The sequence below is a fragment of the Budorcas taxicolor genome, chromosome 14 (genome assembly GCF_023091745.1).
Source record: "Budorcas taxicolor isolate Tak-1 chromosome 14, Takin1.1, whole genome shotgun sequence".
Lineage (NCBI taxonomy): Eukaryota > Metazoa > Chordata > Mammalia > Artiodactyla > Bovidae > Budorcas > Budorcas taxicolor.
In genome coordinates, this window is record NC_068923.1 from 41,244,363 (window position 1) to 41,262,113 (window position 17,751).

At 43.3% G+C, this 17,751-nt stretch overlaps 1 protein-coding gene and 1 pseudogene across 1 annotated transcript in view; one reads left to right on the forward strand and one right to left on the reverse strand.

Annotated features, from left to right (window-relative positions):
- The window catches only part of NKAIN3 (sodium/potassium transporting ATPase interacting 3), a 280,229-nt gene that overhangs the window by 209,795 nt on the left and 52,683 nt on the right, over nucleotides 1-17,751 (forward strand). The window lies entirely within an intron of this gene.
- Nucleotides 15,287-16,069, reverse strand: LOC128059436 (protein FAM220A-like; annotated as a pseudogene).

The following is a 17,751-nucleotide window of genomic DNA, read 5'->3' on the forward strand; positions in this document are numbered from 1 at the left end:
GTGCAATAATATCAAAATGACCATTAAATCAATTTGCATCATTCAGAGTCTTTCTCTGAATGGAAGTCTCAAGGAAGACAGCTGGGACATTTAGAAAGAGACTTGTGGGTTTAGTGAAAATTTAATAAGAAATGGAAGATACAAACAAGTAAAATTATGTAGCTAGGGTGACTCTCAGCTTATTCCACAATTGTCTTATTGGATGTATAAATGTTATTCTGCCCCCAAATATGGTCTACTTAAGTTTCAGCCAGAGAAATTTATCCTTTGGATCGAGCTTTAAATGGGTTACTGGTTAGATCCTTAGCTCTTTTAGATGCATTACTGGTTGGGGGAAGATAGTGATGGACTCTCTCTCTCGGTTCAGTTCAGTTCAGTCACTCAGTTATGTCTGACTCTTTGTGACCTCATGGACTGCAGCACACCAGGCTTCCCTGTCCATCACCAACTCCTGGAGCTTCCTCAAACTCATGTCCATCAGGTCGGTGATGCCATTTAACCATCTCATTCTCTATCATCCCCTTCTCTTCCCACCTTCAATCTTTTCCAGCATCAGGGTCTTTTCAAATGAGTCAGTTCTTTGCATCAAGTGGCCAAAGGACTGGAGTTTCAGCTTCAGCATTAGTCCTTCCAAACAATATTTAGGACTGATTTCTTTTAAGATTGACTGGTTGGATCTCCTTGCAGTCCAAGAGACTCTCAAGAATCTTCTCCAGCACCACAGTTCAGAAGCATCAGTTCTTTGGTGCTCAGCTTTCTTTATAGTCCAACTCTCACATCCCTACATAACTACTGGAAAAACCATAACTTTGACTAGATGAACCTTTGTTGGCAAAGTAATGTCTCTGCTTTTTAATATGCTGTCTAGGTTGGTCATAGATTTTGTTCCAAGGAGCAAGTGTCTTCTAATTTCATGGCTGCAGTCACCATCTGCAGTGATTTTGGAGCCCCCCAAAATAAAATATCTCACTGTTTCCCCATCTATTTCCCATGAAGTGATGGGACCAGATGCCATGATCTTAGTTTTCTGAATGTTGAATTTTAAGCCAACTTTTTCACTCTCCTCTTTCACTTTTATCAAGGGGCTCTTTAGTTCCTCTTCGCTTTCTGCCATAAGGGTGGTATCAGCTGTATACCTGAGATTATTGATATTTCTCCTGGCATTCTTGATTCCAGCTTGTGCTTCATACAGCCTGGCATTTTGCATGATGTACTATGCATAAGTTAAATAAGCAAGGTGACAATATACAGCCTTGACATACTGCTTTCCTGATTTGGAACAAGTCTATTGTTCCATGTCCAATTCTAACCGTTGCTTCTTGACCTGCATACAGATTTCTCTGGAGGCAGGTCAGGTGGTCTGATATTCCAGTCTCTTGAAGAATTTTCCACAGTTTGTTGTGATCCACACAATCAAAGGCTTTGGCATAGTCAATAAAGCAGAAGTAGATGTTTTTCTGGGACTCTCTTGCTTTTTCAATGATCCAATGGATGCTAGCAATTTGATCTCTGGTTCCTCTGCCTTTTCTAAAGCCAGCTTGAACATCTGTTATGGTTCACATACTGTTGAAGCCTGGCTTGAAGAATTTTGAGCATTAGTTCCCTAGCATGTGAGATGGGTGCAATTGTGCAGTAGTTTGAAAATTATTTGGCGTTGCCTTTTTGGGGGATTGACATGAAGACTGACTTTTTCCATTCCTATGTCCACTGCTAAGTTTTCCAAATTTGCTGGCATGTTGAGTGAAACACTTTAACAGCATCATCTTTTAGGATTTGAAGTAGCTCAACTGGAATTCCATCACCTCCACTAGCTTTGTTCGTGGTGCTACTTCCTAAGGCCTACTTGACTTTGCAGCCCAGGATGTCAGGCTTTAGGTGAGTGATCACACCGTCGTGGTTATCTGGGTCATGAAGATCTTTTTTGTATAGTTCTGTGGATTCTTACCACCTCTTCTTAATATCTTCTGCTTCTGTTAGGTCCATACCATTTCTGTCTTTCATTGTGCCCAAATTTGCATAAAATTTTCCCTTGGTTTCTCTAATTTTATTGAAGAGATCTGTTAGTCTTTCCCATTCTATTACTTTCCTCTATTTCTTTGCATTGATCACTGAGGAAGGCTTTCTTATCTCTCATTGCTATTCTTTGGGACTATATATATATATATATATATATATACATACAAACGGGTATCTCTTTCCTTTTCTCCTTTGCATTTAGCTTCTCTTCTTGTCTTAGCCATTTGTAAGCCCTTCTCAGACAACCATTTTGCCTTTTTTCATTTGGTTTTCTTGGGGATGGTCTTGATCCCTGCCTCCTGTACAATGTCTTGAACCTCTGTCCGTAGTTCTTCAGGCACTCAGTCTATCAGATCTAATTCCTTGAATCTATTTGTCACTTCCACTGTATAATCCTAAAGGATTTGATTTTCCTCATACCTGAATGTTCGAGTGGTTTCCCTACTTTCTTCATTATAAGTCTGAATTTGGCAATAAGGAGTTCATGATCTGAGCCACGGTCAGCTCCCAGTCTTGTTTTTCCTGACTGTATAGAGTTTCTCCATCTTTGGCTGCAAAGAATATAATCAATCTGATTTTGGTGACCATAGAGTCTTCTCTTGTGTTGTTGGAAGAGGGTGTTTGCTATGACCAGTGCATTCTCTTGGCAAAACTCCATTAGCCTTTGCCCTGCTTCGTTCTGTACTCCAAGGCCAAATTTGCCTGTTACTCGAGGTATCTCTTGACTTCCTACTTTTGCATTCCAGTCCTCTATAATGAAAAGGACATCTTTTTTGAATGTTAGTTCTAGAGGTCTTATAGGTCTTTATAGAACCATTCAACTTCAGCTTCTTCAGGATTACTGGTCGGGGCATAGACTTGGATTACTGTGATATTGAATGATTTGCCTTGGAAATGAACAGAGATCATTCTGTTATTTTGAAGACTGCATCCAAGTACTGCATTTCGGCCTCTTTTGTTGACTATGATGGCTACACCATTTCTTCTAAGGGATTCTTGCCCACAGTAGTAGATATAATGATCATGTGGGTTAAATTCACCCATTAAATTCACCCATTCCAGTCCAGTTTAGGAGAAGGAAATGCCAACCCACTCCACTGTTCTTGCCTGGAGAATCCCAGGGATGGGGGAGCCTGGTGGACTACTGTCTATGGGATTGCACAGAGTCAGACACGACTGAGTGACTTAGCAGCAGCAGCAGCAGCAATCCAGTTTAATTCACTGATTCCTAAAATGTCGATGACCATTATATCTCAGATGACCATTATATCTACTACTGCGGGCAGGAATCCCTCAGAAGAAATGGAGTAGCCATCATGGTCAACAAAAGAGTCTGAAATGCAGTACTTGGATGCAATCTCAAAAACAACAGAATGATCTCTGTTCATCTCCAAGGCAAACCATTCAATATCACAGTTATCCAAGTCTATGCCCCAACCAGTAACGTTGAAGAAGCTGAAGTTTAACGGTTTTATGAAGACCTATAAGACCTTTTAGAACTAACATCCAAAAAAGATGTCCTTTTCATTATAGGGGACTGGAATGCAAAAGGAGGAAGTCAAGAAACACCTGGAGTAACAGGCAAATTTGGCCTTGGAATGCGGAATGAAGCACGGCAAAGACTAATAGAGTTTTGCCAAGAAAATTCACTGGTCATAAAAAACACCCTCTTCCAACAACACAAGAGAAGACTCTACCCATGGACATCACCAGATGGTCAACACCAAAATCAGATTGATTATATTTTTTGCAGCCAAAGATGGAGAAGCTCTATACAGTCAATGAAAACAAGACCAGGAGCTGACTGTGGCTCAGATCATGAACTCCTTATTACCAAATTCAGACTTAAATTGAAGAAAGTAGGGAAAACCGCTAGACCATTCAGGTATGACCTAAACCAAATCCCTTATGATTATACAGTGGAAGTGAGAAATAGATTTAAGGGCCTAGATCTGATAGATAGAGTGCCTGATGAACTGTGGAATGAGGTTCGTGACATTGTACAGGAGACAGGGATCAAGACCATCCCCATGGAAAAGAAATGCAAAAAAGCAAAATGGCTGTCTGGGGAGGCCTTACAAATAGCTGTGAAAAGAAGAGAGGCAAAAAGCAAAGGAGAAAAGGAAAGATACAAGCATCTGAATGCAGAGTTCCAAAGAATAGCAAGCAGATATAAGAAAGCCTTCTTCAGCGATCAATGCAAAGAAATAGAGGAAAACAACAGAATGGGAAAGACTAGAGATCTCTTCAAGAAAATTAGAGATACCAAGGAAACATTTCATGTAAAGATGGGCTCAATAAAGGACAGAAATGGTGTGGACCTAACAGAAGCAGAAGATATTAAGAAGAGGTGGCAAGAATACATGGAAGAACTGTACAAAAAAAGATCTTCACGACCCAGATAATCATGATGATGTGATCACTAATCTAGAGCCAGACATCTTGGAATGTGAAGTCAAGTGGGCCTTAGAAAGCATCACTATGAAAAAAGCTAGTGGAGGTGATGGAATTCCAGTTGAGCTGTTTCAAATCCTGAAAGATGATGCTGTGAAAGTGCTGCACTCAATATGCCAACAAATTTGGAAAACTCAGCAGTGGCCACAGGACTGGAAAAGGTCAGTTTTCATTCCAATTCCAAAGAAAGGAAATGCAAAAGAATGCTCAAACTACCACACAATTGCACTCATCTCACACGCTAGTAAAGTAATGCTCAAAATTCTCCACGCCAGGCTTCAGCAATACCTGAACCGTGAACTCCCTGATGTTCAAGCTGGTTTTAGAAAAGGCAGAGGAACCAGAGATCAAATTGCCAACATCTGCTGGATCATGGAAAAAGCAAGAGAGTTCCAGAAAAAACATCTATTTCTGCTTTCTTGACTATGCCAAAGCCTTTGACTGTGTGGATCACAATAAACTGTGGAAAATTCTGAAAGAGATGGGAATACCAGACCACCTGACCTGCCTCTTGAGAAATCTGTATGCAGGTCAGGAAGCAACAGTTAGAACTGGACATGGAACAACAGACTGGTTCCAAATAGAAAAAGGAGTACATCAAGGCTGTATATTGTCACCCTGCTTATTTAACTTCTATGCAGAGGACATCATGCGAAACGCTGGGCTGGAAGAAGCACAAGCTGGAATCAAGATTGCCGGGAGAAATATCAATAACTTCAGATATGCAGATGACACCACCCTTATGGCAGAAAGTGAAGAGGAACTAAAAAGCCTCTTGATGAAAGTGAAAGAGGAGAGTGAAAAAGTTGGCTTAAAGCTCAACATTCAGAAAACGAAGATCATGGCATCCGGTCCCATCACTTCATGGGAAATAGATGGGGAAACAGTGGAAACATTATCAGACTTCATTTTTGGGGGGCTCCAAAATCACTGCAGATGGTGATTGCAGCCATGAAATTAAAAGACGCTTACTCCTTGGAAGAAAAGTTATGACCAACCTAGATAGCATATTCAAAAGCAGAGACATTACTTTGCCAACAAAGGTCCATCTAGTCAAGGCTATGGTTTTTCCTGTGGTCATGTATGGATGTGAGAGTTGGACTGTGAAGAAGGCTGAGCGCCGAAGAACTGATGCTTTTGAACTGTGGTGTTGGAGAAGACTCTTGAGAATCCCTTGGACTGCAAGGAGATCCAACCAGTCCATTCTGAAAGAGATCAACCCTGGGATTTCTTTGGAAGGAATGATGCTAAAGCTGAAACTCCAGTACTTTGGCCACCTCATGCAAAGAGTTGACTCATTGGAAAAGACCCTAATGCTGGGAGGGATTGAGGGCAAGAGGAGAAGAGTACGACAGAGGATGAGATGGCTGGATGGCATCACTGACTCGATGGACGTGAGTCTGAGTGAACTCCAGGAGATGGTGATGGACAGGAAGGCCTGGCGTGCTGTGATTCATAGGGTCGCAAAGGGTCGGACATGACTGAGCGACTGAACTGAACTGAACTGAACTAAACTGTCGATGTTCACTCTTGCCATCTCCTGTTTGACCACTTCCAATTTACCTTGATTCATGGACCTAATATTCCATGTTCCTATGCAATATTGCTCTTTACAGCATCAGACTTTACTTCCATCACCAGTCACATCCACAGCTGGATGTGTTGTTTTTTGTTTTTTTGCTTTGGCTGCATCTCCTCATTCTTTCTGGATTTATTCCTCCTCTGATCTCCTGTGGCATACTGGGCACCTACCAACCTGGGAAGTTCATCTTTCAGTGTCCTATCATTTTGCCTTTTCATACTGTTCATGGGGTTCTCAAGGCATTCCCTTCTCCAGTGAACCATGTTTTGTCAGACCTCTCCACCATAACCTGCTCATCTTGGGTGGCCCTACACAGCATGGCTCATAGTTTCATTGAGTTAGACGAGGCTGTGGTGCATGTGATCAGTTTGGTTAGTTTTCTGTGTCTGTGGTTTTCAGTCTGTCTGCCCTCTGGTAGAGAAGGATAAGAGGCTTATGGAAGCTTCCTGATGGGAGAGACTGACTGTGGGGGAAACTGGGTCTTGTTATGATGGGTGGGCCATGCTCAGTAAATCTTTAATCCAATTTTCTATTGATGGGTGGGGCTGTGTTCCCTCCCTGTTGTTTGACCTGAGGCTAAACTGTGGTGGAGGTAATGAAAATAATGGGGAACTCCTTCAAAAGGTCCCATGCATACACTGCCTCACTCAGTGCCCCTGACCCTTCAGCAAGCCACCATCGACCCATGCCTGGACACTCATGGGCAAGTCTGGGTCAGTCTCTTGTGGGGTCACTGATCCTTTCTCCTGGGTCCTGGTACACACAAGGTTCTGTTTGTGCCCTCCAAGAGTCTGTTTCCCCAGTCCTGTGTAAGTTCTGGCAGCTGTATGATGGGGTTAATGGTGACCTCCTCCAAGAGGGCTTATGCTATGGGAATTCTCTGCACCCAGAGCCCCTGCACCTGCCTCTCTCTCTCTCTCTCTCTCTCTCTATCTATCTATCTATCTATATATATATATATAAATAATTTTTAGCATTTATAAGGTACAATTTCAAATTCTTTTCACATTTAGGTTATTACAGAATATTGAGCAACATTTCCTTTGCTATATAGTAAGTCCTTATTGGTTATCTATATTAAATATAGCAATGTGTGCATCCCAAACTCCCCAAAGAACAGATATATATATGTAAGTGAATCACTTTGCTGTATACCTGAAATTAACACAACATAACAAGTTGATTGTTAATCAAGTCTGCTTCAATACAAAATAAAAAATGTTTTAACTTTCTGACAAAAAGACACAATTCTTAGGTATAACAGGTAGCAAAAGCCATCACACATCCAATTTGCACAAAATAATTGATGATCATATCCAAGGGAATAAACTTAGCATTTGAGACACCAATCTCCAATCATTTGAGTGAAATGTAAATATACATCGTCTTTCAGCTTGAGCCAGACCATGATATTTGTATTCCTGAGGATAAGAAACACTCCTCTAATGGCAAGAAAATAAGTGACTCATCACTAATTTTCTTATCTTTGAATTACTGGGGGAGGATTTCAGTATGCATGGGGCTTCCCCTTATTTCTATGTATAAGGGTTACTGGGACCCGGCTCCACATCTGTACTGCAGAAAGTAGATGTTTCCAACATAATTTCATCCCTTTCCAAAATCTGAAAGTGAAAGTGAAAATTAGTCACTCAGTCATGTCTGACTCTTTGTGATCCTATGGACGGTAGCCCACCAGGCTCCTCTATCCATGGAATTCTCCATGCAGGAATACTGGAGTGGGTTGCCATTTTCTTCTCCAGAGGATCTTCCTGACCCAGGGATTGAACCCAAGTCTCCCACGTTGCAGGCAGATTCTTTACCATCTGATCCACCCTCATATCCCTATCAGACAGGATCTGACAGTAAAGCTCTCTATGTCATGTTGGGTTTTTTGTTTGTTTGTTTTTTAATTTCTTTTATTTTTGGTTGCACAAGGTCTTCATTGCTGCACACAGGCTTTCTCTAGTTGTGGTGAGCGGGTTCACAGCCTGTGGGCTTTGCCGTTTTGCGGCATTCGGGATCTTCCTCAACCAGGGATCACATCTGAGTCCCCTGCATTGGCAGGCAGGTTCTCAAACACTGGACCACCAGGGAAGTCCTCAGTAAGTACTTCTGAATGAAGGAATGGCTTTTGTGAATATGGCCAAGCTTTACTGTCATCACTGGGGTCGGGGAGAGGAGGAAATGTTTCCTGCCTCCATCTTCCCTAACCCACATCATCCTTCAGTTATTAGTTTCACACAAAAAAGAGAGCTCTCAAAAAGACATTGACTTACTTTGTGACCTGGTTATATACTTAGAGTTTATAATGCAGATACCACTGTTTACCTTAATCTCTTCAGTTTCACCACAGACGTCAACTGGGCTTTCTAAGAGGTTCATTTTTCATTGTAACCCATGGTTTGAGCTTTCCTCTAGGGCTTGCTTTATTTAAGTCTAGAGGATCAGGGGAAAAAGCAATAAAAGAGAAAGTGAGAACTTCTTTCCTCAGTTTTCTGTCCTTTTACCCTATTCTCTATATTCTTTAGTGTTTCAAAAAAGTGTTTCTAGGCAGAGAAGTCCAGGGACTTCCCTTGTGGTCCAGTGACTAAGACTCCAAGATCCCAATGCAGGGGGTCCAGGGTTTGAGCCCTACTGGGGGAACTAGATCCTGCAGGCTGTAAGTAAAACCTGGTACAACCAAAATAAATTTTAAAAAAAATTTTTTTTTTTTTTTCCCCAAAAAAGAGACCTCCAGAGGATCACACTGCCTAAGAGTCAGACTGATGGTAACATTGTATCCCAATGCTGATTGACTTTCCAGGATGAAAGGAGTTCCACAAATAAATTTCATAATTCTAAGCAGAGCAGATACTACAAGGTGATTTCTCCGATCATTTAAACAGTATTACATACCCTTTTCAGTCCCAATTTCTACGTTAAAAAGCTGATGACTCAACCCACATAAAGGAAAAATATGACTTTGATGAAGGAAAGAAAAAAGTCAGCACTGAATTTGTGACTTTGTGAGGATATTTGAGAAAGAAGAATCACCTGAACAGCTGTGAACAGTATCTCAGCCTCATAGTCCCTCAGGGGTTGCCATGCATATGCTTTCATGCAATACCAGCTTGTGTGTCCCCCAGGGGCTTTCAAACTGAAAATTCAAGTTAGAATGTTCTAATATAAACTGAAGCCAGGTATTTCAGTAGGAAGAATCATGGCCCACTAAGGATGTGTATATCCTAATCCCAGAACCTTTTAAAATGTTACCTGACATGGCACAAGGGATTTTGCAGATGTAAATAAGATTAAAGACCTGGAAATGTGTAGAGCATCATGGATTATACACGTGAACTCAATATAATCACCAAGGTCTTTAGTCGATTTACAAGGTTGTGTTAGTTTCAGGTATTCAGCAAAGTGAATCATTTATGTATACATATATCCATCCACTCTGTTTTTTATTCTTTTCCCATATAGGTCATTATAGAGCCTTGAGTAGAGTTCCCTTTGCTATTCAGTAAGTCCTTACTAGTTGTCGATTTTATATATAGTAGTCTGTGTATGTCAATACACTCACCCTGAATACACTCAGGGTCGTGCACAGGCACTCAGGAGATGAATGTTTCCCCCAGCGGTTTAGCCTGGGAGGCATTCTGGAAGGTTACTCTGATTGCACCCTGGGTGGCATCAGAGGCAAGCAAGGTTTTAACGGTGAAGAGTTGGATGTCAGTTAGGGATGCCATCAGATCTACCCCCGGTGCATCCTCACCCCATCTTGGTGGTAGAACCGGGAGGGACGAGTACTGGGGTCCAGCCCCAGTGGATCCAGGGTGATTCAAAGGGGAGACGGATAGGCAAGGAAAACTTATGTATTTAGAGATATAAGATTAGATCAGGAAGAAATAGTATAGTAGGAAATTTAGGTGGAGAAAAAGAGGCTGAATAACTTGGTCTACGGGGAAAACCAATAAACCTCGAGACAAGAGGTTTGCACCATCTACGTTAGGCCACCGGCACCTACTTGAATATCGAAGGGTGCCCTGCCTTAGGCTCCCTTTCGCGTGGGTCTTAGCAGCCAGGGCAGTAAGTAGACGTGATGAGCCTCCCCGCTCCAGATGGGAATTCAGCCAAAAAAGGGGAGAAAAGAACGACATGGGGAAGCCCAGCATCGGTGCAAGACTCCAAAAACTATTTTTCAAAATCAGCTTATATACCCCAAGTTGTACATAATGGAATATGCAGAGTTATGCAGGGGCAGTAGTCCTGACCCTCATTGAGACAAGGCTTTCTTTTTGCATACCCTCCCGTATACAAAAGGTCTCAGGTGGTTTACATTATCTTCTGGCCAAGAGGCTTGTTAACATTTTTATGGCTCTCTTCCTGGACAATTGTCTATCAACCAGAAAACTCCTTTTCCCTAGAAGTGTTTTTTTCTTTACTCTGCATCACCCTCAAAGTACTAAATAAAGTTACATTCCTGTAGAACAAAGGTGCAGTGGGTTATAACAAAGAAAGTACTTAACTCAAAGATCTAATGTTGCTAATACCAGGTCTACTACCTGTTTTTCTATATACCAACTATATCTAAAAATAAAAGATATGAAAATTTGGCAGCAAGTATTGGCTCAGCAAATGAAACCTTTAATCAGTCCTATTCTAATGATTTTGACTCCTCGGAAGCCCCTACATTCCTAGGATGTTTTAAGCTTCCTGTGCCTCCTGGCGGTCAGGAGGCCTCAAACAATCATATGTGCACCTGTACGAGTCCTGCAGGCAGGCTAGAAAGCCATCAGAGGGGTTTTTGGATTGAAACACTCGTATTATGCCCAGGAGATTGATTATCTAAAAGCTCTAATTTTTCCAGAAAAAGGTGGTGGGGGGACAGCCCCCTGTTAATGACAGAGGAGTAGGTGGAAAGCATAACACAGTAAAGCAGGCAGACTCTGGTCTTGGGGGGGTGGATGTTCAGGAAATTCCAGGGGGAACCCCTGAAGCCTGATCACGTCCTTGCATTTTGTCAGGCTTCCTTCCGCATGACCTTGTCACAGGCGGGATTCCTCATGCTGGCCCCCGGCAGACGAGTACGGCTAGGGATGCCATCAGATCTACCCCTGGGGCATCCCCACCCTGTCTTGGTGGTAGAACCAGGAGGGAAGAGTACGGTGCCTGCATCGGTAAGGGACAGATTAAGTCCAACCAGGAAAGAAAAGCTTTGGTGTAAAATCTGTCTACACCCCCATCTAGAGCAAGGAGGGACGCCTCCGGTAGAAAGATGGTGATAATCGCTTTTTTCCTGTCTTACAGATGGGAGCTAACAATTCCAGCCTCACTCCTTTTGAACTGTATCCTGAAAAACTGGGATAGATTTGATCCCCAAGGCTTAAAGAAGACACACCTGGTCTTCCTATGTGATACTGCATGGCCACGGTATCCATTGAAGGATGCTGAACAGTGGCCGGTTGGAGGTTCTCTTAAGTATAATACTGTTTTACATTCAGACCGGTTCTGTAGAAAACAAGGGAAATAGGTAGAAGCAGCATATGTGTTCCACTCCAGTACTCGTGCCTGGAAACTCCCATGGATGGAGGAGCCTGGTGGGCTGCAGTCCATGGGGTTGCAAAGAATCAGACATGACTGAGTGACTTCACTTTCACTTTTCACTTTTATGCATTGGAGAAGGAAATGGCAACCCACTCCAGCGTTCTTGCCTGGAGAATCCCAAGGATGGAGGAGACTGGTGGGCTGCCGTCTACAGGGTCGCACAGAGTCCGACACGACTGAAGCGATTTAGCAGCAGCAGTAGCAGTGTGTATGTCAATCCCAATCTCCCAATTTATCCCTCCCTACTCCCTCCCCTGCTTATACCCTGAAAACCAAAAGTTTGTTTCCTGCAACTGTGACTCCATTTCTGCTTTGTAGATAAGTTCACTTATACCTTTTTTAGATTTGATACATAAGCTATATCATAGGATACTTGTCTTTCTGTGTCTGATTTACTTCACCCAGTATGACAACCTCTAAGTCCATCCCTGCTGCCTCAAATGCCATTATTTCCTTCTTTTTCATGGTTGAGTAACACTCTATTGTATATATGTAGCTCATCTTCCTTATCCATTCCTCTGTCAACAGACATTTAGGTTGTTTCTATGTCCTGGTTATTGTGAACATTGGGATACATGTTTCTTTTTGAATTATGGCTTTCTACAGATATATGCCTAGAAATGGTGTTGCTGGATCATATGGTAGTTCTATTTTTAGTTTAAAGGAGCTTCCATACTGTTCTCCATAGAGGCTGTACCAGTTCACATTTCCACCAACAGTGTAGGAAGGCCTTTAAAGATAGAATAAGGAAGTGGAAGACTGAGTCAAAGAGAAGAGACACGACAATTTAACTTGCCGTTGCTAGCTCTGAAGATGGAAGGGGGCCTAGCCCAGGAAGACCTGCAGTCTAGAAGCTGGAAATGGCAGAGAAAGAGATATTCTTCAGGAGCCTCCAGGAAGGACCACAGCCCATAGCACCCTGGTGTTAACCTGGGAAGCTCATCTTGAACTTCTGACTTCCTGAACTGAAAGAAAATAAATTTGTGTTGCTGTAAGCAAGTAAGTTTCTGATCACTTGCTACAGTGGCAATAGGAAACAATAGAGTTTTTTCAAGATTCTTTCTGACCTATGTCTCCTAAATTGAGCAGCTGCAGTAACAGGGAGCCCCTGGCCCTCACTCCTGTGCCTACTGTTATTCAGGCAAATTCAGGACCTTTCCTCTTTGCTCAAATGCAATGCCATGTGAGAATTAAGAAAGCTTGAGGAGGATCTCATTAGTCGTTTGGGGTCCCAAACTTTATGAAACCTGTAATCAAGAAGTGGTTTGAGGCGCTTTGCACTTTCACAGTAAAAGGCTATTTGTATGCCAAATTAATAATGTAGCAATGGTAACTGTCAGGGCAAAAGCTGAAACACCAGTTTAAGTGCCTCAAACATGAAGATCCCTGGTCTAGCTGATCGGATGGCACCTCCTTGGTCTGAAAGGCTTTTTTGCATCTCGATTTATTTACATTTTTGCCTTGAGCTTTCTAAAGACATGATTCCATTATTTATGGAAGGAATACTCGGGAAATCTCCAGGGTTATTGCATGTAAAGCTGGATAGAAAGTGAGTGTATCCACAGAATAAAATAACTCCATAGGAACAGTCTCTTCTTGTGTCCAAGAAGGATGATTTATTTGGGGGGACAGTAGGAATTTCAGATTCCTTTCAGAAAACTACAGATGAACTGCACGCATTCGAGAGACTTACTTAAGTTTTAGGTTTGCACTGGTGACAAAATGGGAAATCAAGGTTCAAGACAAATTTATTTTTAAGCCAAGAATGGAGTAAAGGAACTTTTTGTGTTGTAAGACGATCCTCATTCATTGCCCTCCCCAGATACTGTTTGGTGGTGGTGGGAGTTGGGGGGTGAGGCTGAAAGTCCTTGTTTATTTTTATTTTTTAATTAGAGGATAATTGCTTTACAGTGTTATGTTGGTATCTGCCATGAACATCATGAATCAGCCATAAATATATATATGGGCTTCCCACGTGGTGCTCGTGGTAAAGAATCTACCTGCCAGTGCAGGAGATGCAAGAGACGTGGGTTGGATCCCTGGGTCGAGAAGATTTTCAGAAGGAGGAAATGGCAACCTGCTCCAGTATTCTTGCCTGGAGAATTTCATGGGCAGAAGAGCCAGGTGGGCTACAGTCCATGGGGCACAAAGAGTGGCGAGTAACAGCGACTGAGCAGCTACAGCAAAACAATAGAAAATAAAAAAGGACTATCTGGGTGGTTTAGAATTACTCTAAAGGTCGCTGTCTTTTTGCTTATGGTTTTCTCAGGGTATATGCCCAGGAGTATGATTGCAGAATCATATGGTAGCTCTATTTTTCATTTCTTAAGGAAAAAGTGAAAGTGAAAGTCACTCAGTCATGTCTGACTCTTTGCAACCTTTCTTTGTGACTATACAATCCATGGAATTCTCCCAGAATACTGGAGCAAGTAGCCTTTCCCTTCTCCAGGGGATCTTCACAACCCAGGGATCGAACCCAGGTCTCCTGCATTGCAGGTGGATTCTTTACCAGCTGAGCCACAAGGGAAGCCCATTTCTTAAGGAACCTCCATACTATTATCCATAGTGGCTGTCAATTTACATTCCCACCAACAGAGTGGGAGGCTTCCCTTCTCTCCACACTTACTCCAGCATTTATTGTTTTTAGATTTTTTTTACATATGTAAAATAAGACATTTATTATGCTAAAGAATAGGTTTTATTTTTTATTTCCCCAGAACACTAAAATAGCACACGGCATAGTAATTTAGCACACAATATAAACTGATACATGCAATCAATAATTCCAAAAGTGGGGACGTCTTACCTTGGGACTCCTTAAAAACTTCTGCTCTTCATTGCCTTTTATCGAAGTTATCAACACACAACAAAAGGAGTTATCTCAGAAAAAATTTTAGTGTAGGAGTTATCTCAACTCCTAGAAACTGGAGACCTTCTATAAGGGGAAATACTTGCTTTTTTTTTTTCTCTTTCTATGACTGAACTCCGGCAGACAGGCTCAAACTCATTTTTTATTTTGGGTAACACTGCTAGGGTTCCTAGTTTGAGGAAGGGTCATCTAAAGGTAATGTTAATATTGCAACTTTCACCTTAGGGCCTCCATGTAAATTGCATGTCAAGTGGAAGGAAAGGGGTGTGAGAAAAGATATCAGCTTTTGCTCAAAGTATTCTGCAAAACACGGAAATGACAACAGCGTACCATCAGCTTGGCCTGGCTCAGACCAAGCCCAGCAGGGTTGACTTTTACAAATATCTACTCTCGTCAGATGGTTCGAGAACAGGCTGGAGAAAAAGTGCCTCGGACGGCAGCCCTGCCGGATGGGTGCTGAAGGTAAACTTAAAACTTGATGTTTCATCTTTCAATTCTCGTCTGATAGCTGTATAAGGTAATATCAATAACCTCCTTGACATGGCTTCCCAATCCTAAATGTCTTTCAAGCATAGAGATTTCCTTCCGTATCAACCAGCTTTCTGTGGGTTTAAGTTCCACTGACTTTATGTCTGTCTGGTCACACGAACCAAAGCTGGAGCTTCACTGCCGCGCCGTGTACATCCAGAGTTAACGCAAAAGAAAGCATTCGAGGACAGCGCTTAGTCTCACTATTTTTATTGTTCTGCTGTACCTTAACCGTGGCATAACAGATTTGCTCATTCAAAAGCTTGTGCAGCCAGTGACGCCACTGTTATCTGCAGATCATCTGAGGTATTTTTTTTTCCCATTAAAGCATCTTCTTGTAATCTACTTTTGGCTCTGTAAACATGGGCTCTGAATGGCCAGGGAAAACACTTTTCGTCTCATCATTCAAGAATATTAGGGGATCTGCCCGCGGCAGGATGGATTGCAGGCAAGAGGGTGCCAACGCAGAGTCCAGCTTCTCTAGGAAAGCACAGGGCGGGTCATCCTCAGAAACCCCCTTTGCAGACCCTCTCTGCCGGCCCAGCAGTCCTTGACCCCCTTGGCTCTCCGCCGTGGCTCCGTCCTCTGCGGCCGCCAGTGGGCCTGGGCACTGCCTGCGGCCAGTCGGTACCTGGAGCCTCCCCAACGACGCGGGCCGGCCCCGCACCCCGCTCCCCTGCAGGAGCCGAGGACAGACCCGCAGTGTTGCTCTGCGCAGCCGCTGAAGCTGAATTTCTTCGTACTGATTCTTGCCACCGTGGAAGTGTTTTGAGGCCACCGTGAAACAAGGGGCTGGCGCCACGCAGGTCATGCTTTGTTTCCAGTGATGATGACTCCTTTCCTGGGTCTCCCCGGGCATCGACCGCAGGCCTCCTCACCCAGGAAGCGGCATCTGCTGGGCGAGGGCTCGCCTCCTGCCTTCTCTCACTCCACCGTTCTCTGCACGAGGCTCTGCACGAGGCTCTGTCCGAGGCGCCGCCCGCTCTCTGCTCCTCCGCGAGGCAGGTGCGGAGAGGCCTGTGTCCGTCCCTCATGCTGTGTCTCTGACATCCTGAGCCCCAGGACACGCCTGTCAGTCCGCAGAAGGCCTTCAGTGGATCTCAATATGAACCTGCAGACGGACGTTGAGCATCATGGAAGCCACGACGTAGAGGTAGGGGAAATTGATGCGCAAGCGCCAGGCCAGGTCGAAGAAGATGAGCAGCGTGTGGGTCGGCCCCTTGCAGAGGACCCCATAAGAGAGGGCGGCGGCTGAGCACGATAGCAGGACAGCCAGGCCAAACAAAGCCGCCGCCATACAGACAGGCGCCCGCCCCCGCCACCGCCCGCCCGCCGTGCACCAACTGGCCGTTGGACCCAGGCCGAAGGGCACACTGAAGCCCGGCGGCCCGCCCTCTCAGCGCAGCGATGCCCCCGAGCCTCCGCCCACACTGAGGGCTGTTTTTAGATTTTTTGGATGGTCATTCTGATGTTGTGAGGTGACACCTCATTGTAGTTTTTGTTATATTTCTGTAGTAATTCATGATCTTTTCATGTGCCTCTTGGCCATCAGTACGTCCTCATTGGAGAACTGTTTATTTAAACCTTCTGCCCATTTTTCAAATTGGATTGCAGCACTATTTACAATAGCCTGAATAGCAGCTTAAATGTCCATCAGCAGATGAATATATAAGGAAGATGTGGTACATGTACACAATAGAATATTACTCAGCCATAAAAAGGAATGAAATTGGGTCATCTGGAGAAACGTGGGACGGACCCAGAGTTTGTCATACATAGTGAAGTCAGAAAGAGAAAAACAAATATCGTACATTAACATGCATATGTAGAATTTAGAAAAATGGTACAGATTGACCTATTTCCAGGGCAGGAATAGAGACGCAGACATAGAGAACAGATGAGCAGACAAGAGTTGGGGGAAGGGGGATGGGATGAATTGGGAGTTTGAGACTGACAAATAGACAGAACCTGGTGTAAGGTGACTAGCTAGTGGAAACCAGCTGTGCAGCACGGGAAGCTCAGCTCGGTGCTCTGTGACTTCCTAGCTGGGTGGGATGGTTGGTGGAGAAGGAGATCCCCGGGGGAGGGAATATATGTTACTGATAGCTGATTGATTTTGTCATACAGCAGAAACTAACACAACATTGTAAAGCAACTATACCCCAATTTAAAAAAAAAAAAAAAGGCAGGTGTCCAAAGTTAAGGATGCCTTCAGTGCTTACATATTTTCAGTTCTCTTCCCCACACTGGTTATATGTCTTTTAAAATGTTATTCTTCTTATTTTAATAATAGGCTCATTGATTTGCTGCTGAAGTGATAAAACAGTCCTGTATCGACAGCGGCCTTCTCACCCTGTTTTTAGTCCCCTTCTTCCACCCCATTACTCCTCCTCCCAAACAAGAAGGCCCATTAGAAAGACTCAGGTTTTCCTTAGGTCCGCTCCTCCCCCACCAGTGGGACCAGCATCGAAGTCCTGTCCAGAAGTGCTGCACACAGACAGCGTGAAAACAAGGCCCAAAATGAATAAAGAAATGGGATAGGAACAATATTGAAACTTCCTAATTAAAAGATGTAGCATCTATATTCATTATTTTTGCTTATCATGGTTTTCCCAGAAGATATGGAATTAAAATCAGAGAAAAGGACTTTCTAAGTAGAGTTGAACATTATGTTAAAATCACCCAGAGAAAGACAGGTTTTGTTCACCCCCTATCC